General features: G+C 51.7%; 1 protein-coding gene across 1 annotated transcript in view; it reads left to right on the top strand.

Moving 5' to 3' along the window:
- The first annotated feature begins 424 nt into the window (after positions 1–424).
- AKAP6 (A-kinase anchoring protein 6) overlaps positions 425–26,575 on the top strand; it is a 1,117,075-nt gene continuing 1,090,924 nt past the window's right edge. The window contains exon 1 of the mRNA XM_069638465.1: positions 425–535. The gene's annotated coding sequence lies outside the window, so the exon portion shown is untranslated. The remainder of the gene's footprint in view (positions 536–26,575) is intronic.

Below are 26,575 nucleotides of genomic sequence, written 5' to 3'. Positions count from 1 at the left end.
GGCAACTTCTCGCCCTCTCGGTTTTCAGGCTCATTGTGTGATGCCATTTTCGGTGAAGTCACTACATATGCAAAATAGGGGACCCAGAAAATCCTTCGCCGCCGAGGTCCCCGCAAATCACCGGTTTGTAATCTGGGAAGTCATGCGAGTCTGTGTGGGGTCGGCTGAGCTCGTCCTGGGTAGTCTGGCATGGTCATCTTGACTAAACTTATTTTTCAATCTGTTGCGGAACAGCCTGCTTTGCTATAGTTTACTAGACACGTATTGTGTGTCTGTGTGTGTGTGTGTGTTTTTTAATTACATGCCTTTCTTGCCCCCAACACGTGTCTGCGCTCCAGGGAAGGCAGGACCAGTTCCAGAGCACATCCCGTTGCCAGGGCGACGGCCGCCCTTCCCAGCATCTCCATCCCACCGGTGACGTCACAGCATCATGCAGCAGCATCCTCCGCCGGCCACGCCCGCAGCGACACAGCGCCGTGCACACCGGGCAGGGGAGGACCGGGCTCAGGCAGGGGGCCGCGCAGCGCATCGCCGGGTGAGTGACAGGGCGCCGCGCGGGCTGCTCGCTCGGCTTCGCGGCGCCCTTTCGCATGTCATTTAACGTCGGGGACCATGTCATGGGGCAGGGTCTTGATACAGGGGGCAGGGGGAGGTAGGTCGCCCTATGGCGCACGCTCTTGGCTTTGCAGTGCCTTAGCAGCTGCGCGATTAATTGTGGGGTGGGGGACCACTGGGGGTATGCAATTGGTGGTGGGGGGGAGGGGTGCACATGTTACTGGGGCGTCTGGGAGAATCAGCATTTCCATACAAGCCGGGACAAAGGCATAGGCCCTGCTCAGACACCAAAGGGTTAAGCCGTTATTATGTGTCCTTTTCCCGCGGGGTGGGGTGGGGGGAAGGGGGTGGGGCTTGACGGGTGACCTGGACTGGTGACCTGGAGGTGTCTCTGAGCATTCATGCACCCCGGGTTTAGTGTTGCCCATGGGTGTCACCGCACTGCCCAGGACATGTGACAGCCCTGTGCTGTGTGCCATTAAGGATAGCCTCTCGGCCCACTGGGGTGGGGAGAGGAGGGGGGGCTCTTGTTTACACAGAGGAGAAGATTCTGCTGGCGCACAGGGCCCTGAGGGAGTCGCGAGGATGGGGTGCACTGCCGGCAGAACACATGGCCGCGGGGATACAGCTCTGGGCTGTTCCCTGGCCCCGAGGAAGAGATGCGGGTGCTACCAGGCCCCGAGGATGAGATGCGGTGCTACCCAGGCCCCGAGGGTGACATGAGGGCTGTTCCCAGGCCCCGAGGATGAGATGCGGTGCTACCCAGGCCCCGAGGATGAGATGCGGTGCTACCCAGGCCCCGAGGATGAGATGCGGTGCTACCAGGCCCCGAGGATGAGATGCGGAGATACGGGTGCAACCCAGGCCCGAGGGTGACACGAGGGCTGTTCCCAGGCCCGAGGATGAAATGGGGTTGGTACCCTGGGACCCATGGGCACTCCGGGCTGCAGTGATGGAGAGACCAGCCACATCCAGCGATGTCTGGAGGACCCTCCCTACACCGTATGAGGCAGGGCACCTCCGCCCACCCCCCGCGAGGAAGGTGGCGGAAGCCTGGAGTCCTGCTGCTGCGGTCCCCTCCGGGGAGGGCTGGGGGTGGGCAAAGTCTCCAGTCCATGTCACTGGTCTACGTCACCCAGGGGAGGGTGAAGAGCCACGCCCCCACCACACCCTAATTCCGCCCTTGCCTACTGGTTTGGCCAGGCGAGAGTATTCACGTCCATGATGTAACCAGACTCTAAACGTGTTTCGTTCTCATGGCCCCCTGTTTAGGGGTGCACTCGACTTTCTATGCATGTGTGTAACTGTGGCTAGGATTTTGTTATAGCGCCAACATAGTTGGGTATTAACAGGGCACCTGTGCTCGCCTGGGCTTTTTCTCTTAAATTGTAAAATGAATAGAACATTGGTAGATCAACTTCTGGAAAATGTGTGGAGCTAAACCGCACACATTTTCCTATGCTCACCGCACGACATACACATAGGCATATGTGTTTACAGTAAGAAACCCCCGCAGGGGGACCCCATTCAGAAGGTACGAGAATGTGTTTTGCAGGAGACAAAGGGCCTCATTACAGTTTGGTGGTATCTGGGTGGTAAATCCGGACAGATACTATCAAAGTGAATTGCTGTTACCGCCACTTGGTCCGGCCAGATTACAAGTGGTGGTAGCAGAGTTAATCTCCATTTTTATGGAGTCCATTGCACTCTATGGGGCATTTTTGGCAGAAAATTACCATTAACGGAATTACCGCCATTGTAGTTCCACCGATTTGGCCAATTTTTGACAGAAAGCGGGAGGATTTACCTCCAGCTTGATGCTGGAGGAATCCTCCACTCCATGGCCCTACTCGTAGTATGGTGGTGCAGGGAAAGTGGCAGTAATTCTGTTACTGCCAATTTTTTCCTGCACCACTATACCTGCTATGAGGCCCAAAGTCTGTTCTCACCCCACCTTCAAGAGAGACCAGTCGCTTTAATCAGGAACCACAGAGAGCTCAATGAACCAGAGAGACCCATTGATCCACAACAGACAGGAAGATGGGTGGGACTTAGTATTACATGTTTTCACCCCTTTACCTTTTATGTTGCAAAGCACTCTGGTTATGACCTCAGGCATACAGGAGATTTTTGGTGGAGACCCAGGATTGGTTCATTAAGGTAGGCTTAGCCTACACCAATCACCAACCATTTGGCTTTAAACGAGGGCTCAGCCCCTCTTTTGTGCAGATCATCTTAAGACTTTGCAAGGAGTAACAAGAAGAACTAATTTGGACTCTGGCTGAAGGTACAGTGTGCCTCACATCTTCCAACAGTGAAGTAAGGGCAGGATTTCCAAAGAGGGAAGCAAGATCCCTCCCCTAAACATCTCCCAGGAGGAAACAGAGGGAGATACTGAATTCAGAGGACCCTCCAGAAGCTCCAGAACCGGTACCCAGCCAGCACACAGCGTGCCCTGCTAGGCTCTGCACCAAGCTTCCTAGGTGGGAAGTGCCAGAGAGTCTCTGAACCCGAAACCAAGGACACGGCAGCTGCCTGCAACACACTCCTTAGCTTTGCGCCGCCTGCCTTAAAGGACAACACAAGCCCAGTGAAGAAGCTAGGAGGAGTGCAGTGATAAGCATCAACCAGCTTCCGCATTAAAGGACATTTTTGAGCCAGTCAAGCCCCTTAAGCTGCAAACGACTGCACTGCTTAGTGTTGTTATGCCGTAGTCGCTGAAGCCATCCGAGACGCCTCGACCAGTGCTTCAGACCCAGCCAGCATTCAGACAATTCCTGACCCCGAGCTGCCGTGTAGGCCAGCCTGCAGCCATCCATCCAGCATCGCTTCCCGAACTGCCTGCCGCCTGATACCCGCAGCTGTCTCCCATCTTGAACTCTGTTGCAGAAGCTGCAAAGCGCCCTGAAACCGACTCAACTCTGTCGAGCATCAAAATCTTCTACAAGCACAAAGTACTTTGTGGGTCTGTCCCCCTGGTCCTTCTCTGAAGGCCCCTAGCAACATTTTATGACCCATTGCCCCCTTTGTGCTGAAACCAAGTATCCTTGAACTATTGCGATTAATTACTATACCGACTACCCTCCTGTCAGTATCTAGAGTGCATCCCTTTTCCTTCTTGGAAATGTCTGTCCTCTGCATTCATTTACAGGGTGGGTTGTATTTTGTAGTGTGCTAGACCTCTCTGTTGTGATAATAATAAAGTTGATATTTGCATACAACTTTGACTGGACAGTCCTTTTTATCATTGGGTAATAATTGTATTTTCACTGTGTTGCAATTAACCAACGATCCACAACCTTGCAGAGATAAGCCTGCTGTTCCATCCACGTTACCAAAATTGGAAAAGCAGGTTTATAACTGACTTGTGTTTCCAATCTGTTCGGGTCCCTTCTGGTGTACTAGAGGTGTGGGGCTGATTGGTGGTTTAGAAACCGATATTCATCCCTGGACCACTGGTGCCCCGGGAACTTGATTCGTCACAGCACCAGACAGGTTGTCTGTGTATAGGGGTGGGGCCTGGAGATAAGTTCACTCAGCAGCGGCTCAGAGGAAGGACGTGTCGGGGGAGGGCTCCCCTAGTGTGGTGTCGGGGGGTGCGCCCCACATGGTGTGCTGGGAGAGGCGGCACTGGTGCTCCCCGGGTGGGGTCCCAGAGGAGGCAGTGCTGGTGCTCCCAAGGTGAGGTGCCGGGGATGGCTCCCCAGGTGGGGTGCTGAGGGAGGCGGCTCTGGTGCTCCCCAGGTGCAATGTCGGGGGAGGGCTCCCCAGGTGGGGTGCCAGCAGAGGGCTCCTCAGGCAGCGTTCCAGGGGAGGGCTCCCCAGGTGGGGTGCCAGGGGAGGCGGTGCTGATGCTCCCCAGGTGGGGTGCCAGGGAGGGGGCGCTGGAAGAATGTCATGGAGGGCAGATGAGGTGGTGTTTGAAGGGAGAACATCTCAGCTCTCGCCTGAACTGGAGCCCAATGCGGCCCAATGTGGCCCAATGCGGCCTGTTGTTCCAGAGTCTCGGTGTGTGGCAGCATATTTTCCGTTTTGGTATTTCTTGATTGCCAGCTGATGATTCCATGGATCTGTGTGCTGCCTTACCCCACCCCCCGCCCCCCTGTAGGATGGGAGGCTTTGCTGCCGAGGCTGCAGAATTGGTTGCCTTGCCTTCTAGGTCATGGTTTGCAACTGACAGCTCTCCAGATGTTTCAGACTACGACTCCCATGATCCCTCACCATTGACTATGCATGGTAGGGCTGATGGGGGATGTAGTCCTAGACATTCCTCGGGCCCTGCTCTAGGCGCTCCAGTCGGTGTTGAAGATGTTGAGCAGCTGGAGGGAAGGCGGCCTCCTTGAGGGTGGGGTGAAGTGGCCCTGTTTCTTAGTCCCTTGACCTGAGCAGCGGAGCATTCAATGCTTTTCAGAGGGGTCGATGAGGTTTCGTGGGCACTAGTGAAGATGGGGTGCCACCCAAAAGTGTGTCCTGGGCCATGGACAACCGTTCTGAATTCTGATTTGGGGCAGGGCTGGATTTTTCGCCGGAATAGTACTCTACTGTCAGGGTCTTGATGTTAACTCCACCTTTCATCCATCTGGGATTTCTGTCAGGGTGTTGATGCTAACTCCACCCTTCATCCTGGGATTTCTGTAAGGGTGTTGATGCTAGCTCCACCTTTCATCCTTCTGGGATTTCTGTCAGGGTGTTGATGCTAACTCCACCTTTCATCCTGGGATTTCTGTCAGTGTGTTGATGCGAACTCCACCTTTCATCCTTCTGGGATTTCTGTCAGGGCGTTGATGCTAACTCCACCTTTCATCCTTCGGGGATTTCTGTCAGGGTGTTGATGCTAACTCCACCTTTCATCCGTCTGCGATTTCTAACAGAAGAACTGTTTGGTTGCAGGATGGAAACACCTGTCATTGATTGTGCCCAAAACAGAACATTTCAAAACTAGCCGTCACGCGCCAAATAGGACGAGTGGAGTGTGCAAGGACCCCACTCTTGAGAGCTAGGGCTGGTGCTCCCACCCAACCCACTAACAGTGCTGAAGTGGGTCATGTGGGGCTTCCAGGCACTACATTAGGCCCTACAGGGCTGCCAAGCCTGCCCAGGCCCGTCGCTCCCACCCGTCCTCCTGTCCTGGCAGTGATGCAGTAGGACCCACTACGGGCTTTCAGACCTATCCTGGCCCGTCACTCCCACCCATCCTCCTGACAATTCTGCAGTAGGTCCTGTGGGGCTTCCAGGCGTGTCCAGGCCTGTCACTCCTACCCATCCCCCCAACAGTGCTGGAGTGGGTTCTATAAAGCTTCCAGGCACTGTATTAGGCCCTACAGGGCTGCCAAGCCTGCCCAGGCCTGTCACTCCTACCCATCCCCCCAACAGTGCTGGAGTGCGTTCTATAGAGCTTCCAGGCACTGCATTAGGCCCCAAGCCTGCCCAGGCCTGTCACTCCTACCCATCCTCCTAACAGTGCTGAAGTGGGTCCAGTGGGGCTTCCAGGCTCTGCATTAGGCCCTACAGGGCTGCCAAGCCTGTTACTACTACTCATCCTCCTAACAGTGCTGGAGTGGGTTCTATAGAGCTTCCAGGCACTGCATTAGGCCCTACAGGGCTGCCAAGCATGCCCAAGCCTGCCCAGGCCTGTCACCATCCCCCCAACAGTGCTGGAGTGGGTTCTATAGAGCTTCCAGGCACTGCATTAGGCCCTACAGGGCTGCCAAGCCTGCCCAGGCCTGTCACTCCTACCCATCCCCCGGACAGTGCTGGAGTGGGTTCTATAGCGCTTCCAGGCACTGTATTAGGCCCTACAGGGCTGCCAAGCCTGCCCAGGCCTGTCACTTCTACCCATCCCCCCAACAGTGCTGGAGTGGGTTCTATAGAGCTTCCAGGCACTGCATTAGCCCCTACAGGGCTGGCAAGCCTGCCCAGGTCTGTCACTTCTACCCATCCCCCCAACAGTGCTGGAGTGGGTTATATGAAGCTTCCAGGCACGGCATTAGGCCCTACAGGTCTGCCACGCCTGCCCAGGCCTGTCACTTCTCCCCACCCTCCTAACAGTGCTGGAGTGGGTTCTATAGAGCTTCCAGGCACTGCATTAGGCCCCAAGCCTGCCCAGGCCTGTCACTCCTACCCACCCTCCTAACAGTGATGAAGTGGGTCCAGTGGGGCTTCCAGGCTCTGCATTAGGCCCTACCGGGCTGCCAAGCCTGTTACTACTACCCATCCCCCCAACAGTGCTGGAATGGGTTCTATAGAACTTCCAGGCACTTCATTAGGCCCCAAGCCTGTCCAGGTCTGTCACTCCTACCCATCCCCCCAACAGTGCTGGAGTGCGTTCTATAGAGCTTCCAGGCACTGTATTAGGCCCCAAGCCTGCCCAGGCCTGTCACTCCTACCCACCCTCCTAACAGTGCTGAAGTGGGTCCAGTGGGGTTTCCAGGCTCTGCATTAGGCCCTACAGGGCTGCCAAGCCTGTTACTACTACCCATCCACCCAACAGTGCTGGAATGGGTTCTATAGAACTTCCAGGCACTTCATTAGGCCCCAAGCCTGTCCAGGTCTGTCACTCCTACCCATCCCCCCAACAGTGCTGGAGTGCGTTCTATAGAGCTTCCAGGCACTGCATTAGGCCCCAAGCCTGCCCAGGCCTGTCACTTCTACCCATCCCCCCAACAGTGCTGGAGTGGGTTCTATAGAGCTTCCAGGCACTGCATTAGGCCCCAAGCCTGCCCAGGCCTGTCACTCCTACCCATCCCCACAACAGTGCTGGAGTGGGTTCTATAGAGCTTCCAGGCACTGCATTAGGCCCCAAGCCTGCCCAGGCCTGTCACTCCTACCCATCCCCAACAGTGCTGGAGTGCGTTCTATAGAGCTTCCAGGCACTGCATTAGGCCCCAAGCCTGCCCAGGCCTGTCACTCCTACCCATCCTCCTAACAGGAAGGAGTGGGTCCAGGGGGGCTTCCAGGCTCTGCATTAGGCCCTACAGGGCTGCCAAGCCTGTTACTACTACCCATCCCCCCAACAGTGCTGGAGTGGGTTCTATAGAACTTCCAGGCACTTCATTAGGCCCCAAGCCTGTCCAGGTCTGTCACTCCTACCCATCCCCCCAACAGTACTGGAGTGCGTTCTATAGAGCTTCCAGGCACTGCATTAGGCCCCAAGCCTGCCCAGGCCTGTCACTCCTACCCATCCCCAACAGTGCTGGAGTGGGTTCTATAGAGCTTCCAGGCACTGCATTAGGCCCCAAGCCTGCCCAGGCCTGTCACTCCTACCCATCCTCCTAACAGTGCTGAAGTGGGTCCAGGGGGGCTTCCAGGCTCTGCATTAGGCCCTACAGGGCTGCCAAGCCTGTTACTACTACCCATCCCCCCAACAGTGCTGGAGTGGGTTCTATAGAACTTCCAGGCACTTCATTAGGCCCCAAGCCTGCCCAGGCCTGTCACTCCTACCCACCCTCCTAACAGTGCTGGAGCGGGTTCTATAGAGCTTCCAGGCACTGCATTAGGCCCCAAGCCTGTCCAGGCCTGTCACTCCTACCCACCCCCCCAACAGTGCTGGAGTGGGTTCTATAGAGCTTCCAGGCACTGCATTAGGCCCCAAGCCTGCCCAGGCCTGTCACTCCTACCCATCCCCAACAGTGCTGTAGTGGGTTCTATAGAGCTTCCAGGCACTGCATTAGGCCCCAAGCCTGCCCAGGCCTGTCACTCCTACCCATCCCCCCAACAGTACTGGAGTGCGTTCTATAGAGCTTCCAGGCACTGCATTAGGCCCCAAGCCTGCCCAGGCCTGTCACTTGTACCCATCCCCCCAACAGTGCTGGAGTGGGTTCTATAGAGCTTCCAGGCACTGCATTAGGCCCCAAGCCTGCCCAAGCCTGTCACTCCTACCCATCCCCCCAACAGTGCTGGAGTGGGTTCTATAGAGCTTCCAGGCACTGCATTAGGCCCTACAGGGCTGCCACGCCTGCCCAGGCCTGTCACTCCTGCCCATCCCCCCAACAGTGCTGAAGTGGGTTCTATAGAGCTTCCAGGCACTGCATTAGGCCCTACAGGGCTGCCACGCCTGCCCAGGCCTGTCACTCCTACCCACCCTCCTAACAGTGCTGGAGTGGGTTCTATAGAGCTTCCAGGCACTGCATTAGGCCCCAAGCCTGTCCAGGCCTGTCACTCCTACCCACCCCCCCCCCCAACAGTGCTGGAGTGGGTTCTATAGAGCTTCCAGGCACTGCATTAGGCCCCAAGCCTGTCACTCCTACCCATCCCCCCAACAGTGCTGGAGTGGTTTCTATAGAGCCTCCAGGCACTGCATTAGGCCCTACAGGTCTGCCACGCATGCCCAGCCTGTCACTCCTCCCCACCCTCCTAACAGTGCTGGAGTGGGTTCTATAGAGCTTCCAGGCACTGCATTAGGCCCCAAGCCTGTCCAGACCTGTCACTCCTATCCACCCTCCTAACAGTGCTGAAGTGGGTCCAGTGGGGCTTCCAGGCTCTGCGTTAGGCCCTACAGGGCTGCCAAGCCTGTTACTACTACCCATCCCCCCAACAGTGCTGGAGTGGGTTCTATAGAACTTCCAGGCACTTCATTAGGCCCCAAGCCTGTCCAGGTCTGTCACTCCTACCCATCCCCCCAACAGTGCTGGAGTGGGTTCTATAGAACTTCCAGGCACTTCATTAGGCCCCAAGCCTGTCCAGGTCTGTCACTCCTACCCATCCCCCCAACAGTGCTGGAGTGCGTTCTATAGAGCTTCCAGGCACTGCATTAGGCCCCAAGCCTGCCCAGGCCTGTCACTTCTACCCATCCCCCCAACAGTGCTGGAGTGGGTTCTATAGAGCTTTCAGGCACTGCATTAGGCCCTACAGGGCTGCCACGCCTGCCCAGGCCTGTCACTCCTGCCCATCCCCCCAACAGTGCTGAAGTGGGTTCTATAGAGCTTCCAGGCACTGCATTAGGCCCTACAGGGCTGCCACGCCTGCCCAGGCCTGTCACTCCTCCCCACCCTCCTAACAGTGCTGGAGTGGGTTCTATAGAGCTTCCAGGCATTGCATTAGGCCCCAAGCCTGTCCAGGCCTGTCACTCCTACCCACCCCCCCCCCCAACAGTGCTGGAGTGGGTTCTATAGAGCTTCCAGGCACTGCATTAGGCCCCAAGCCTGCCCAAGCCTGTCACTCCTACCCATCCCCCCAACAGTGCTGGAGTGGTTTCTATAGAGCCTCCAGGCACTGCATTAGGCCCTACAGGTCTGCCACGCATGCCCAGCCTGTCACTCCTCCCCACCCTCCTAACAGTGCTGGAGTGGGTTCTATAGAGCTTCCAGGCACTGCATTAGGCCCCAAGCCTGTCCAGACCTGTCACTCCTATCCACCCTCCTAACAGTGCTGAAGTGGGTCCAGTGGGGCTTCCAGGCTCTGCGTTAGGCCCTACAGGGCTGCCAAGCCTGTTACTACTACCCATCCCCCCAACAGTGCTGGAGTGGGTTCTATAGAACTTCCAGGCACTTCATTAGGCCCCAAGCCTGTCCAGGTCTGTCACTCCTACCCATCCCCCCAACAGTGCTGGAGTGGGTTCTATAGAACTTCCAGGCACTTCATTAGGCCCCAAGCCTGTCCAGGTCTGTCACTCCTACCCATCCCCCCAACAGTGCTGGAGTGCGTTCTATAGAGCTTCCAGGCACTGCATTAGGCCCCAAGCCTGCCCAGGCCTGTCACTTCTACCCATCCCCCCAACAGTGCTGGAGTGGGTTCTATAGAGCTTTCAGGCACTGCATTAGGCCCCAAGCCTGCCCAGGCCTGTCACTCCTCCCCACCCTCCTAACAGTGCTGGAGTGGGTTCTATAGAGCTTCCAGGCACTGCATTAGGCCCCAAGCCTGCCCAGACCTGTCACTCCTATCCACCCTCCTAACAGTGCTGAAGTGGGTCCAGTGGGGCTTCCAGGCTCTGCATTAGGCCCTACAGGGCTGCCAAGCCTGTTACTACTACCCATCCCCCCAACAGTGCTGGAGTGGGTTCTATAGAACTTCCAGGCACTTCATTAGGCCCCAAGCCTGTCCAGGTCTGTCACTCCTACCCATCCCCCCAACAGTGCTGGAGTGCGTTCTATAGAGCTTCCAGGCACTGCATTAGGCCCCAAGCCTGCCCAGGCCTGTCACTTCTACCCATCCCCCCAACAGTGCTGGAGTGGGTTCTATAGAGCTTCCAGGCACTGCATTAGGCCCCAAGCCTGCCCAGGCCTGTCACTCCTACCCATCCCCAACAGTGCTGGAGTGGGTTCTATAGAGCTTCCAGGCACTGCATTAGGCCCCAAGCCTGCCCAGGCCTGTCACTTCTACCCATCCTCCTAACAGTGCTGAAGTGGGTCCAGGGGGGCTTCCAGGCTCTGCATTAGGCCCTACAGGGCTGCCAAGCCTGTTACTACTACCCATCCCCCCAACATTGCTGGAGTGGGTTCTATAGAACTTCCAGGCACTTCATTAGGCCCCAAGCCTGTCCAGGTCTGTCACTCCTACCCATCCCCCCAACAGTGCTGGAGTGCGTTCTATAGAGCTTCCAGGCACTGCATTAGGCCCCAAGCCTGCCCAGGCCTGTCACTTCTACCCATCCCCCCAATAGTGCTGGAGTGGGTTCTATAGAGCTTCCAGGCACTGCATTAGGCCCCAAGCCTGTCCAGGCCTGTCACTCCTACCCATCCCCCCAACAGTGCTGGAGTGGGTTCTATAGAGCTTCCAGGCACTGCATTAGGCCCTACAGGGCTGCCACGTCTGCCCCGGCCTGTCACTCCTGCCCATTCCCCCAACAGTGCTGAAGTGGGTTTTATAGAGCTTCCAGGCACTGCATTAGGCCCTACAGGGCTGCCACGCCTGCCCAGGCCTGTCACTCCTACCAACCCTCCTAACAGTGCTGGAGTGGGTTCTATAGAGCTTCCAGGCACTGCATTAGGCCCCAACCTGCCCAGGCCTGTCACTCCTACCCACCCCCCCAACAGTGCTGGAGTTGGTTCTATAGAGCTTCCAGGCACTGCATTAGGCCCCAAGCCTGCCCAGGCCTGTCACTCCTACCCATCCCCCCAACAGTGCTGGAGTGGGTTCTATAGAGCTTCCAGGCACTGCATTGGGCCCCAAGCCTGCCCAGGCCTGTCACTCCTACCCATCCCCAACAGTGCTGGAGTGGGTTCTATAGAGCTTCCAGGCACTGCATTAGGCCCCAAGCCTGCCCAAGCCTGTCACTCCTACCCATCCCCCCAACAGTGCTGGAGTGGTTTCTATAGAGCCTCCAGGCACTGCATTATGCCCTTCAGGGCTGCCACGCCTGCCCAGGCCTGTCTCTCCTACCCATCCCCCCCAACAGTGCTGGAGTGGGTTCTATAGAGCTTCCAGGCACTGCATTAGGCCCTACAGGGCTGCCACGCCTGCCCAGGCCTGTCTCCCCTACCCATCCTCCTAACAGTGCTGGAGTGGGTTCTATAGAGCTTCCAGGCACTGCATTAGGCCCCAACCTGCCCAGGCCTGTCACTCCTACCCCCCAACAGTGCTGGAGTTGGTTCTATAGAGCTTCCAGGCACTGCATTAGGCCCCAAGCCTGCCCAGGCCTGTCACTCCTACCCATCCCCCCAACAGTGCTGGAGTGGGTTCTATAGAGCTTCCAGGCACTGCATTGGGCCCCAAGCCTGCCCAGGCCTGTCACTCCTACCCATCCCCAACAGTGCTGGAGTGGGTTCTATAGAGCTTCCAGGCACTGCATTAGGCCCCAAGCCTGCCCAAGCCTGTCACTCCTACCCATCCCCCCAACAGTGCTGGAGTGGTTTCTATAGAGCCTCCAGGCACTGCATTATGCCCTTCAGGGCTGCCACGCCTGCCCAGGCCTGTCTCCCCTACCCATCCTCCTAACAGTGCTGAAGTGGGCTCTATAGAGCTTCCAGGCACTGCATTAGGCCCTACAGGGCTGACAAGCCTGCCCAGGCCTGTCACTTCTACCCATCCTCCCAACAGTGCTGAAGTGGGTGGGTCCTGTGGGGCTTCCAGACATGTCCAGGCCTCTCATCCCAACCACTGTTTTCTTCAGAGTTGCAGGAAGCCCACTCTCCCCCACAGGACTGTCACTCTCCCCCATCCACTGAACAGCCAGTCCTGCAGTATATGCTACTCTTCTGGCTTACTGCATGTCCTAGGACCCACCAGGCCTGACGCCCACCCTTCCTACTGGAAGTGCCGGAGCAGGTCCCATGGGCCGCCCAGTACTGCTGCTGCCACCCACTCTCCCATAGGTGCTGGTGAAAGCCCTTTGATCCTTTTGGCCACCCGCACCCACTCCTGCTGTTGGTGGAGGAACAGGTTCTAAAGGCCCGCCCGGTCTCAGGTCCCGGCCATCCTCATAGATATGATGGTGCAGGACCTTTGGTCATCCAGGGCCGTCGCCGCCCCCCCCCCCCCCCCCGCCTCCTGCAGGCGCTAGGATAGGTCCCAGGGAGCCACTGGGTCTGTTGGGCTTCCTGTCCGGAACCTCCTCCTCATCAGCACAGGCTCGTCCCTCACTTCCTCAACTTCAGGAAGGAGCTCAAGCCCCCTCCTCTTCAAAGAATGGCCCCTCGCTAAGTCCAAGGGCCATAGACCCTCAGCCCCCCACCCTACGTGAGACTGGGTGATCTGCTTCCTCCTGTTTCCTCTCCTGGTTGTTTGTAGACCCCTTGCTGCCAAATTTTCGTTAAAATACTATGGACTCCAAAAATGAGGATTTACACTGCCATTCCACCACGTGTAATCCTGTGGTAAACCCACAGGACCAAGTGACGGTAACAGCAAACGATTTTGACAGTAAATCGGGAAAAATGGAAAAATACATGTTCCAGCATGCAAAATAATGTGAGCCTGAGATATCTACTGTTCTACACCACTGTACTGTCAGCACCTTAGGACACACACAGTAAACGAAGTTGTGTGATAAAATGAGGCCCATTGTGAACCTGCATTACTGTGTAATTTGTGCATTTTGCAAGAAAACTCTATACGGCAGTATTCTTGTAGTCTATGAAAGCCACAACTTGTAAAATGTAGTTCATAGACGGTATGTGGTCAAGTGCCTAAATTGCATAGTGGGTCAACATCCCGGCTTCACTAGTTGACCAAAGTGTGCCATCGTGGGCGAATAATGTGATCTCACTGTGTCTTACGTGCAAACTTTGGGAGTCCTTAGAAGTGACTAAGTTCACACTTTTTGGTATTTTTAATGATTTTGGGGACAAATGGGGTCCCCACATGTTCCTGAGGCCATCGCATGGAATGGCATCAAGGTTCACTGGCCCACACCCGGTCCCACGTCTCGTGATTTGGCAGGCAGGTATATAGTCTCACCAGCCAGGCAGTCAGTGCCCCAGGGATTCTAGTATCATGGACTGGCAGCAGCAGAACCAGTACGAAGCCCCCCCTCCCGTGGCTGCTCGCCACCGAGGGTCCTCGGGCTGCCCAGAGGAGTGAGTGAAACCTTTTCATGTGTCCTGCTATTCTGTCTTGTATGGCATACCTTCTCCCATTTTCACAGTCTCTTGGCACTTCAGGATCTTCAAGAGGAGAGAGGCAGGGGACTAAGGCAGAAGCAGGGGAGTAGGGCAAGTATGTTGTGTTGCAATGTTCATATGTGCAGCCTGAAAAGATAGGGCTCTCTGTGATATTTAACTTTTAGATATGTTGTTAGTTGCCTGGGGCACTGGTTGATATGCGCTCCAGGTTGCTAATGTATATTGTTTGTGTGGTGGTTTGTGGTGTCTGGGAAAGTGGGTCTTTAGGAGTGTGGAGGGTTGTGTTGGTGCATCTGTTGTGGGTTGGTGTGGTGTTTAGGGAAGTTTAGTGCAGAGATGTGTCTTTGTGTGGTGTGCGTTCCATTGTGTAACCTGTGTTCTTTTGGGTCTGGAGTTGTGTGGTGAAATGTGTTGTTAGGTTAGGAGAAGTTATGTCAGGTGACACAATGCCATGATGACACGTATTCAGGGCCCAAAGTTGCTAATCAGTTGCTCAGGACCTTCCTTCTGTCTGCACACGGACACCCCAAAACACCCCAACTGTGGCACCTCTGAGTCTTAGAGTTGGTTACGGTGCAATGCAGCCGGACATGTACCATATGCTAGTGAATGGGAAAAAAAACAACACACACCACAGCATAACCACAGCACAACCACAGCATCTCCATGATAGCAGGTGCCGTCTTAAATATACATTTTGTCTTTAAATCCTATCATGATTTTGAGTAATGTCACTAGCCCGATGTGCTTTAAATTGCACCATTTGCTGCTAATTTGACACTAGTTCCCACAAACATTCCTTGGGGAGAACAAGAAGGGGCCCCTTTCAAGTAAGATTGCCACCCGACATAAAGTCTCTGAAGGTGGCTCCTTCCCCACCATTTGAAGTATTAGCTCCGCCCTCTCAAAGTTTCTGACTACTTGGGTCCCTGGGAATTGGGCTTTTGGTATAGTTCCCAATTTACAGGTTCGCTTCTTGGTGATCCTAATTTTGGCAGTCAAAGAAAATATGATCCATTTATGTAGAGCGATGTGTCCAGGATCATATAGACAGGGGCGGCTCATCCATAATGGGTGAGGAGGCGCTGACTCACCCATGCACGTGCCCATTATGGAGGAGCTTTGAGTTAAACTGTCAAAGGGAAACGTGGTTCAGAGGGTGGCAAGGAAGTTATTTTATCTCTGCATCTATGACAAACTAAGCATGAAAATTGTTATTTTGTGGCTGGACTGGCATTTTGGTGCAGTCAGTCTAGCAATTTCTTACTGTGATATATTTTTTACTGGCCATTTTTTTATCAAGAAAGAATGTTGTGTGTTATTATGTTATTATGTTGCTATACTGGCATTTTGGGGCAGTCAGGCTAGCCTTTTCTTAATGTAGTATGACATTTTTTACCAGGCATTTATGATAAAGCAAGCATTTTGGTTGTTATTGTGTGGCTAAAATTGAATTTTGGTGCAGCTAGTCTAGTAATTTCTTAATGCATCATGGAATTTTTTACTGTTAATTTATGATAAAGCAAGCATGTTTGTTTTGTGTTGTTACATGGCTAGGCTGCCATTTTGGTGCAGCCAGTTTAGGGCTTTAATACAGTGGCATCATATTTATTACTGGGTATTTATGATAAAGGAAGCATGTTGTGTCTTAGTGCATGGCTAGGCTGGCATTTTGCTGCAGCTTGTCTGGACATTTCTTACTGTAGCATGGATTTATTTACTGGGCATCTGTGATAAAGCAAACATGATGAGTGTTATTATGTTGGACATGTTTTCTTATTGTGGCACGTCATTTTTAATGGCAACACCAACAAGAGTTCTTGATATGTGTGGGTAAGGCCATATATTGGCAGAACCAGCTTGGGCATGTTTTCTTATAGTATCATTACTGGCATTACGCACAAAGCAAACATGAGTATTTTCTTACATGGGAATATTGGCATATCACAGGTGTGCATCCAGAATGATAATATATGGGCACAGCCAGTGCAACAATGTTTTTTACACTGCCCTATATTGTGGAGGAAAGTGTCATGAAAATGCACTGGGAAATGCTCTTGTGCACTGTTGGTGACTTGCATCTATTGGATTTGCGTTATCCTACAAAACTGATTGCTGACTGTGTCGCTTTTTTACTCAATTCTTCGCAGAACGTGTGCTGTATAATGCATCATTTTACCCCATTATTCAAACCATGTTCCCTTATTTCGCTCTTATTGATGCCAAGGCCCATTTTGGTCCCTATCTGATCCCGAGTGAACCCTCCACTTGCCGACCAGCCGGGGAACTATACAGTGCGACCACTGTGGACCCCACAAGGGGAATTGGGGGACAGTATCAGACGATGTCCTCTGCACTGATTTCAATGGCCGCTAAAGCTGTTACAAACACTTAAATCCTCACGTCTATGTAACTTTGACGTTCCTTGCATGTTCTGGGCAACTGGCCGACGACCTCCGTCTGCCAAGAAGGGAGCACTTCCCAGTCCACCTCCCCGGGTTCTGTTCCTTGGTAGCCTGCTTCCCTTATCCAGTTCTCACTGCCTTTACACGCTGGTTGCTCTCATGTGGTGCGTTACATAACTCCACACAAAAACAGCTGCATCACAAGTGCTTGGGTCTGGTGTTAAGGACTTTGCATTTCCACGACGCATCACGGGGTGTCAGCATAGAGATGTCAAGTCCCGCTTCATTCCCTTTGTTCTTAGGCTGATTCCCACTCTGGTGCACCTGGTTCTGTGCTCTTGGTCTTCTGGTGAGAGTTTTGCGCAGGTCGTAAAGATTTTGGTTCAGTAGTCTAGACCTGCCACCAGTTCCACTCTATGTTTGGTTTTAGGGGCGGGGGTGCAATTTCATAGAAAGTCAGATGCTGGTGCTCTTAACCACTGCAGTTATTGGTGGGAGGGGGCAGAAGTAAGACTCTGACACAGAGGCGTCATGGTGGTTACTATAAACTTTTATTCAAAGTGGTGAATGAAAAGAAAAGCCTTGCTTGCCCTAATTTGAAGAGGGGTTTCCCTGCCTCAACCAAAATAACTAGTGTCCCAGTCAGGATGTCCAAAGTTCAATGTCAGAATCCTAGCTCTGTCCCTCACACTCTAGGTTAAACTAAAATAAAAAGGAGGTCCTGGCCCAGCTGATTGACTCCCTTCCCCAGGACAAAAAAACTGTTCTTGGTTTATCAGTTCCTCAAGTGTTGGGGGGACCTTCCTCATGCTTCTGGTACAGTTCATTAACTGCTGTGGGATGTCTCCTTGCCCAGCCTCGTTCAGGCTTATGCCACAGTTCAACAATTGGTGGGAGGTCTCTGTTCCCCAACTGATCCTTCTCAGGCTTCTTCTCTGTCTTTGGAGTCCCCGACCCTGGTTGGCAGACCTGGTTCTTCCCGCCCGGCACTGTGACAAAGAAGAGTGGCATGGATGCTCCTCCAACCTGTGGTGGGTCCCTGACCCTGGTTGCTAGACCTGGTTTCCTCCTACCAGGCACTGTGACGATGAAGAGTGGCTTGGATGCTCCTCCAAGCTGTGGTGGGTCCCTGGCCCTGTTTGCTAGACCTGGTTTCCTCCTACCAGGCACTGTGACGATGAAGAGTGGCTTGGATGCTCCTCCAAGCTGTGGTGGGTCCCTGACCCTGGTTGGCAGACCTGGTTTCCTCCTACCAGGCCTCTGAGTCCCAAGTTCTGTGTTCCTCCGTATTATTCCCACAGTTCTCTTTATGGTTTCTAGATCTCACATACAGACTTGGTTTATTCCCATGCCAAGTACTGCTTCTCAAACAAAGTTCACACAAAGTTCATCAGTAGTTGACCCTCCTCTGAGACCCATAGCAATACTCAATTAAACCTGCTTCACTCTTGTAGGTTTTCTCAATAGTCTCTCTTCTGTTTATTAAAGGTTTTCTATCTGTATCCCTTCTCAAAGGGGTGAAGGTCTGCCTCACCCTATTCTGTCCCCCAACCACTGTCTTGGCCAATGCGGCTCTGCAGTATTTCTCCCTTTGTTTTATAAGCAGCTTGCGCAGATCACACGGTCCTATGGCAAGGCTCTGCTTGCCAATGGCTCTCACCACCTCTAGTTTCTTGTTCGCTCCTCTTGGCCCATATGGACTGTCTTGCCAGTGCCTCCGTGTCTAGGGTTGGCACGGCAACCTTCTGCCTGGGTTGGTCTTCCCCTGCGGCAGCTCCGCAGTCGGGACCTGTGGCCGCACACATGGACTGCTCCTGCAGCTGTGCTTGGGTCTCTGCTTGCTTCCTCTGCAGTTTGTCTTCCCCTGTGGTGGCCCCGCAGTTGGGAAGACAGGCTCTCTGCCCTCCTTGCTCTTCTGCCGGTTGCAAACAGTCCCGGGTTCTCTCAGCCATCCAAACCTGACGGCTTGCTGGGCCATTGCCCCTCCTTGAAGGAACTCTCTCCTGGTCTAGTTTTCCCTCCAGTATTTTGTATTGGTGTGATCCAATAGGATTTGGTGAAACACTAGACCGCTCATTAGTGTGAATAGGAGCACTCTTCATGCCTTTGCTCCTCCTGCTCGTCCCAGTACTATTCTGTGGAACCATCAGAAGATCTACCCGCCTCCTCCTTTGGTTGGATGGACTCTTCTTCATCCTAGTCATAACATCAGTATTCTTAAATGGGTCTATTAGACTCTCCGTCCTCTCAGTGCTTGACAATGAGGTTTGCTTCATTACCGAGATACATAGGCACATCTGGGAAAGAGTAGTTGTGATAAGGGTAGGAAGGTGGGTTAGGGTTAGGTGAGTTACGGGGATGCTGCGTTCTCTTCAAATAGTCGGCCCCCGTCCCACAGCGGGGTGGGGGGGTTCCCTCGCCATCAGATCCTCCCGCTGAGTACCATCCCCAGGGGGACTATCGGCTAGCGCCTCACCTCCCTGGCCTCATGAGGAGGGGGCTCCCCCTAGGGAGAAGGGACGACATCTGAAGATTCATCACACAGGGAGTCTGCATCATAGATTGTGGTATGGCTCACCATGTTCTCAGGGTTCAAGGCCAAGTGTATCGTACTAAGTTATGGTCCAAGCCATCCATCCGTTTGGCGCCATTGAGGCTTTAATATTGAGTAGAGATGCTCCTGTGAGTTTCTGCTTCTCCCGGCATTCCTGTTTCCTTTTCTGGGTGGAGGTGGCACTTGGTGTCATCATGCATTTCTGAAATTGGCACACCGTTGCTCGTCGGCCACACAATGGCAATGTCTTTGTGTGCATTTTATTTTGAGCGCTACTGCTACCCATCACTCCATACAACTCACCAACGGTGTGTCCTCTAAGGTCCTGGTCTAATGCTGTGCCCCACAGCCACCCCTCCGTTCTCTTCGGAAGTGGTGTGTGCCTTAGGTCAGCGTTGTGCATGTTATCATCCTGCCCTGGCACTTCATCAGTGCAGGGTGACCTTGATGTGCCAGTGACTCTCATACCCCACCACATGCTGCCAATTGTTTCACTTCAAGGTTCTGAGTCTTGGCATCATGTCATGTTCTGTGAATAGGATTTTATACTGCACCGAATCACCACCACTGCCCAGCCACCCACCTGTAGCACTCTCTTCCAAAAGCCATCGGGAACACTTACATGATCACCCTCAAGTCTGCTAAGACATTCCTTGTGCCTCTTTCCCCTGTAATTCCTGCAAATCTCCCATCAGCCAGTCTGCTCTAGCGCCATTTTGTCCCAGTGCCAAGGGACCATTTGGCAGTGTACGTTGCACACTGTAAGTGTGCAGATACACAAAACTTTGAAGGTGAACCAGGCGGGTCTAAGCTTGAGACAAGGGGAGCCTGGGAGACCCTGTGAAGAAGTGACTCGAGACAAGGAAAAAAGTACTGTGAACCTTCACCAAGTGAATCCTAAGAACTTGTGGAACTTCCTTACCCTGAGTGTCTTTAAATCCCCCACACTCTGTTTCTTTGTAGAAGTGAGGGCAAGCATAGGTTCCGACACAGACAGCAGGTTACCTTTGACTGACAGACTTAGACTTCCCTTTGTTTTCTTTTCTCTAGGGGCCATTACTACCCTCGAGGCAGGGCAAGATAGGTATTTTTCATCCTGACCACTAAAAACAAAGGTTTTCCAAATCTATCTATTTGTCTGTGTCATCCCTTGATACCATGCCTGTCTCACACTAGATAGACGCTGGTGTGTATTTGCCTGGCTGCTTGTGTCTTGGCCTGTAGCCACGTGTGCACTGAAATGCAAACATCACCCCAGATTGCGACCTGGATTCTTGCTAGGCTCTGTGCTCCTGGCCTTTGTTTCCTTTGCGCTGTGACATGTCATCTTGTGAATGCTGCACACATCACGCTTGTGGATCTGTGGGTGGTTGTCTATGTGCTGACACCACTATGGCTTGTCCTTCCAGGATACACGTCATGACAACACATGCAACATCGGATGGTGATTGGGCCATGACACCATAACAACATCAGGCCTTTCCTGGAGATTACTGAGCAATGACATCTTGATGACCACATCTGGCAGGGCCTGGGCTGTGATGCACATCTGTGGTTACTCCATCCCTGAAGATCTTGACTCACATAGATTCCTGCAGACTGCCATTTTCATTACGGATTCTCTCCTTTCCCGCTCCTCACCTGCTGTGGCGCTTCTCTGCTTCAGGGTGGCGCATTCACTGTGGAAGTGCCAATGAGTGACAATGGGTCTGGGTCTGAAGAGGGAAGATCTTGGCCTGGTTGGTACTTCCGATGTGCTCTGGCATCCCGGGAACCTCGCCCGGGGCACATTGCTAGCTCAATATATGGGTACAGTATGAGGGCAAATCCGGATTCCTGTGCGCTCAGGCTCTAAAATACAATTCCTCTAATTATTCTGGGTGGGTAGCTGCAGATCTGGTTAACATAGGTATTGCCCTAAACCTGTACCATAATAAACATTATACACATTGGTGAAGCCGAATAATTGAGCTAGCCCAATTGGTAAACTGATGAAGAATTTAATAACATAGTATTTATACACAAATCATAACAGAAATGATCCTAAACGTTATTAGTAGCAATATGCCTCTCCATAGCTGACACGTGTTTCGACCTTCTTGGTCTTTCTCAAGGCTGATATTTGACATAAAGCACTTGTCAATGACACAATTCCTGTAAATAGTATTTCAAGCTCATTCATTCTTGAGTCACATCTCTAACATAACATTCATTGTAAACAGGAACACAAATTGAAGAAGGAGGAAAGATACAGCAAAATAATAAATCATTAGTTGAGATATGTCATCACATATGATCATGGTCACAATTCTATTACCGCAAATTCTTGTGTTTTTTTTTTATCACGCTTAATTGCTTTACAAAAACCCAGATACAGTGAGGCAACCACACTCCATTGTAGGTAACCACTGGTGGGCCAAATGAAATTAGTTTGTGCCCAAATTGTATACTTAATTACCCCATGGGTGCACTGCTTGTCCAATAATGTTCTTTACTAATGTTACTTTTATGTGCGCAAACTGTGCCCTTTACCATTATGTGATGTAGCTTAATATATGGTCTGTAACATGCCCAGACTGACTGACGTGACTGATCAACCAGACTTATTCCTTACCAACTAGACCTAAACTGGCCAACCAAACCTAGACTGATTCATTAAGGTTACCACAAGAAAACCCAACCTACACTGGCCAACCGGTCGAGCCAGACTTCTACTGGCCAACAAGGTCTAAACTGGCCAACCAAACCAAGACTGATCCATTAAGGTTACCATGAGAAAACCCGACCTACACTGGCCAGCCATTGAAGCCAGACTTATACTGACCAACTAGGCCTAAACTGGCCAACCAAACCTAGACTTATCCATTAAGGTTACCGCAAGAAAACCCGACCTACACTGGCCAACCAGTCGAGCCAGACGTATACTGACCAACTAGGTCTAAACTGGCCAACCAAACCTAGACTGATCCATTAAGGGTGCCATGAATAAATCAGACTTCGACTGGCCAACCAGTCGAGCCAGACTTATACTGACCAACCAACCAAACCTAGACTAACCAAATGGGCCTGGCCTGACATATCAGGCAAACCTAGACTGATCCATTAAGAGTGCATTGTTCAAGCAACACTACCTTCTCCAACCAGACGTAGACTTGTAAACAAAAACATGATATTGACTACGCCTAAACTAACCAATATGTCTAAATGAACAAAACAATACAGGGAGGTAGCCCCCAAAAAGTCCCAAGGGCCACCCAGAATACAAATAAGCCAACTGGAAGCTCTGTTAAGCGGCGTGCGGAGAAGAGGCAAGAGAACGAAATGTCTAGTATCTAATTACATCTAGAGATGAGGATCCCTGACCAATGAGCACCAGGTGCAGAAAGATAGTTCATACGACAAGGTCAGAATAGCCCAGCACACGAAGCACACACGCGGGAATACAGAGCTATACTGAGTAACCAATCACAGGCCTAGAATTCGATGAACACTTGCGTAACTGCAGTCCTGCACCTAAAGCCCAGAAAGGAACATGGCGAATGATGACGGATATTGCCTTCACACAAGATAAGATAAGCAGTGGCGATATTTCAACTTCTGTGATCACACTTCTGACATTGCCAGCACCAAAGAATCCGTGGTGGGGGCACAATCCAACACCGCAAGCAATTGTGACATGATATCCCACGCTCTTCACAGCCTGCCTCTGGAATGAGCCCCCGCCCTCATTGGGTCCCTGGGCCATCTGCAATACCCACTGTCCTCAGGCTGCATGTGTTTTAGTGGTTGCGTCCCTGCGAGGGACCATAGCAACCATGTTATGTGTGTCGAGCTCAGCGTGACAGCCCGTGTTGGCCTGGAGGCATGGTGTGTTCACTCCATGGTCGCGGCTCTTGGCATTGAGATAAGCATTGTGACCTGGGGCTTCAGGGAACGCCTGGCGATGCATTAAGCAGCACTTGCCGTTGATGCTCTCAGTCAGTGAGCTTGGGTACCGTAGGGAGTTGTCAGCCGCCGAATGCAAGACCCTTAGGGACACTTTCTTCCTAGTATAGATGAACTTTCTTTCTAGTGTATATGCACTTTCTTTCTAGTCTAGGTACACTTTCTTCCTAGTCTAGGTAGACTTTCTTTCTAGCCTAGATGCACTTTCTTCCTAGTCTAGGTACACTTTCTTCCTAGTCTAGGTACACTTTCTTCGTAGTCAAGGTATACTTTCTTCTTAGTCTAGGTACACTTTCTTCGTAGTCTAGGTACACCTTCTTTTGTAGTCTAGATACACTTTCTTTCTAGTGTAGGTACACTTTCTTCATATTGTAGATACACTTTCTTTCTAATCTAGATACACTTTCTTTCTAGTGTATATGCACTTTCTTTCTAGTCTAGGTACACTTTCTTCCTAGTCTAGGTAGACTTTCTTTCTAGCCTAGATGCACTTTCTTCCTAGTCTAGGTACACTTTCTTCCTAGTCTAGGTACACTTTCTTCGTAGTCTAGGTACACTTTCTTCCTAGTCTAGGTACACTTTCTTCGTAGTCAAGGTATACTTTCTTCTTAGTCTAGGTACACTTTTTCGTAGTCTAGGTACACCTTCTTTTGTAGTCTAGATACACTTTCTTTCTAGTGTAGGTACACTTTCTTCATATTGTAGATACACTTTCTTTCTAATCTAGATACACTTTCTTTCTAGTGTATATGCATTTCTTTCTAGTCTAGGTACACTTTCTTCCTAGTCTAGGTAGACTTTCTTTCTAGCCTAGATGCACTTTCTTCCTAGTCTAGGTACACTTTCTTCCTAGTCTAGGTACACTTTCTTCGTAGTCAAGGTATACTTTCTTCTTAGTCTAGGTACACTTTCTTCGTAGTCTAGGTACACCTTCTTTTGTAGTCTAGATACACTTTCTTTCTAGTGTAGGTACACTTTCTTCATATTGTAGATACACTTTCTTTCTAATCTAGATACACTTTCTTTCTAGTGTATATGCACTTTCTTTCTAGTCTAGGTACACTTTCTGCCTAGTCTAGGTAGACTTTCTTTCTAGCCTAGATGCACTTTCTTCCTAGTCTATGTACACTTTCTTCCTAGTCTAGGTACACTTTCTTCGTAGTCAAGGTATACTTTCTTCTTAGTCTAGGTACACTTTCTTCGTAGTCTAGGTACACCTTCTTTTGTAGTCTAGATACACTTTCTTTCTAGTGTAGGTACACTTTCTTCATATTGTAGATACACTTTCTTTCTAATCTAGATACACTTTCTTTCTAGTGTATATGCACTTTCTTTCTAGTCTAGGTACACTTTCTTCCTAGTCTAGGTAGACTTTCTTTCTAGCCTAGATGCACTTTCTTCCTAGTCTAGGTACACTTTCTTCCTAGTCTAGGTACACTTTCTTCGTAGTCAAGGTATACTTTCTTCTTAGTCTAGGTACACTTTCTTCGTAGTCTAGGTACACCTTCTTTTGTAGTCTAGATACACTTTCTTTCTAGTGTAGGTACACTTTCTTCCTATTGTAGATACACTTTCTTTCTAATCTAGATACACTTTCTTTCTAGTCTATATACACTTTCTTTCTAGTCTAGGCATTGTTGGTTGAAGCTTTCCAAGAGGGTGGCCGCATTCTCCTTTCCTGCCCCATGCATTGTGGAAGTATAATAGAGAGCCTGCAACACGGGAAACGTGATGTCTAACGTTCATGTAGTGCACCCAAACCCTAAGGTCCTTCCTAAGGTGTGGGATGAAGGGAAGTGAGGAGGAAAGTCTGATCTGCATTGGTAATCGGCTCCAGAGACTAGGAGGAAGAGGGAAAAAAGACACTAGAGTCCCAAAATCAAGGTCTGAAATGACTGTGTAATCCAGATCTGGCTAATTACCTTCCATATTGGTCCAGAACAATTCCAGAAATTGATTTTGAAAGAGTTTTTTTTAAACAAGTGTCACCAGTCAGAGTTGTCTGGGTGGAGAGAGGGGTAATCAGTCTCCCCTTTTCCTGTATTGCGATTTCTAATTTTTCCCAATTGGAAACTGACCCCCCAAAAACAAAAAAGTAGGGAAAATACCCAATATTTGATACTAACAATGACGTTCAACCATCCTTAGTCCCTATGTCTAGTTTTCTCACATAATGAGACAAAATATGGCAATTAAATGTGGCAAACACATTTGACTTTGTGCACCCGGTGCGACCGGCGACGTGATTCGCCCCCCGTTCTTTGGCTGCTGGAGACAATTTCCTTAGAGGGCCAGAATGTGATTGTATTCTTTTATTTGGTTTCCCTCACCCCCTCTTTAATAAACTCTGCCCGCCCCAGCAGGATTGCCAACATTTCCCTTGAGTAGAAGGTTCCGGGCACAGATTGGGGGTTTCGGTGACTTCACCCCCTTTTTCCAGCACTCATCCAGTGACCCCAAAAAGCAGTCACAATGACAAAGCTAAAGGAAAGCGGGAAATTGAAAGAGGCCCGAGCTTGACACCGACGGAAATCGACGGCAGGTCATTTCTCATCCACATTCGCGGGGGAGTCGCCGAGCGGAAGATTTGACTCGCGCGGGGTGAGATCACCCTCGGCTCAGAACTGATCTTCCATCCTGAATCATTTAGATATTGATCACCAGAGCAAGAGTGGGCCTTAAGCATGTGCAGGCCTCTGCCTACTGCCCCGGACACATGATATGTATCCCATGCTTGACCCCAGGATGTTGCTCGGCTCTCCTGTTGCAGCCCGGGAGAGTGCTTGCCCGTTCCTGTGCCCCACTGACTCGAGATATTTTACACTGTTGTTTCCGTTTGGCACGGTTGGACTTGTTTAAAGTCCCCAAATCATAGCTGAGCACTCATGGCCAACAGCCTGAGGTAGTACTGCCCTGCTGCATTGACAGGTCCTACATCTCCTTCAGCTGGTAGAAATGAGAGTCGCTCTACCACAGGGTAGGCAGGCCTGCACTGAAGTGACAGAGGTGGGCTTCTAAAGAGCATCAAAGCTCCAGCCAATCAGGTGCCACCCATCCCACTGCACTTGCCCATCCGAAGAGCTCTCTCCTCATGGATGCCAAGATAACCAGAAGTACCCGCGGCCCTTGCCAGCTGGGACGGAGGACTAGAGCCGGCCAGCCTGGTTGCTGGTGGTACTCTCGTTCAGGTTGGAATTGCCATTGCATTTCGGTGCTGGACTGCCCCGGGGCAGGACAAAGACTGATATGTTTTGGATATTTCTCCTCTGTGAAAGATGGTGAGCTAAAGACTCTGGGTAAGTCCCTCGTAACCAGGGCTGATGTCTGGCAGAGAGACTCCCACTACACCCCCCTCCCCCTTGTTAATTTGCATTTTCTTTTTTAGGAAACCACATGAACACAGGTTTCTAGCCCCCTTCGGCAGCCTCAGGACTGCCTCTGCTACAAACCTACAGTCCTTTTCGAGGCCCTAACCTCCTGAATCCCAGATTTCCCCCCCGGCCGTGTCGCCCGCTGGTGGCAAGAAAGGAAGCGAGTTGTGTGCTGTTTTTCCAAGGGCACACACTTCTATTCATGCCCTTTGTACTCTGAAAGTTGCACCTTTGTGTTTGCTGTTATAC

This window comes from Ambystoma mexicanum, chromosome 14 (assembly GCF_040938575.1).
Source record: "Ambystoma mexicanum isolate Mex_15411 chromosome 14, UKY_AmexF1_1, whole genome shotgun sequence".
NCBI lineage: Eukaryota > Metazoa > Chordata > Amphibia > Caudata > Ambystomatidae > Ambystoma > Ambystoma mexicanum.
Note: the sequence above shows the minus strand (reverse complement) of the source record. Positions and strands in the feature narration are given on the sequence as shown.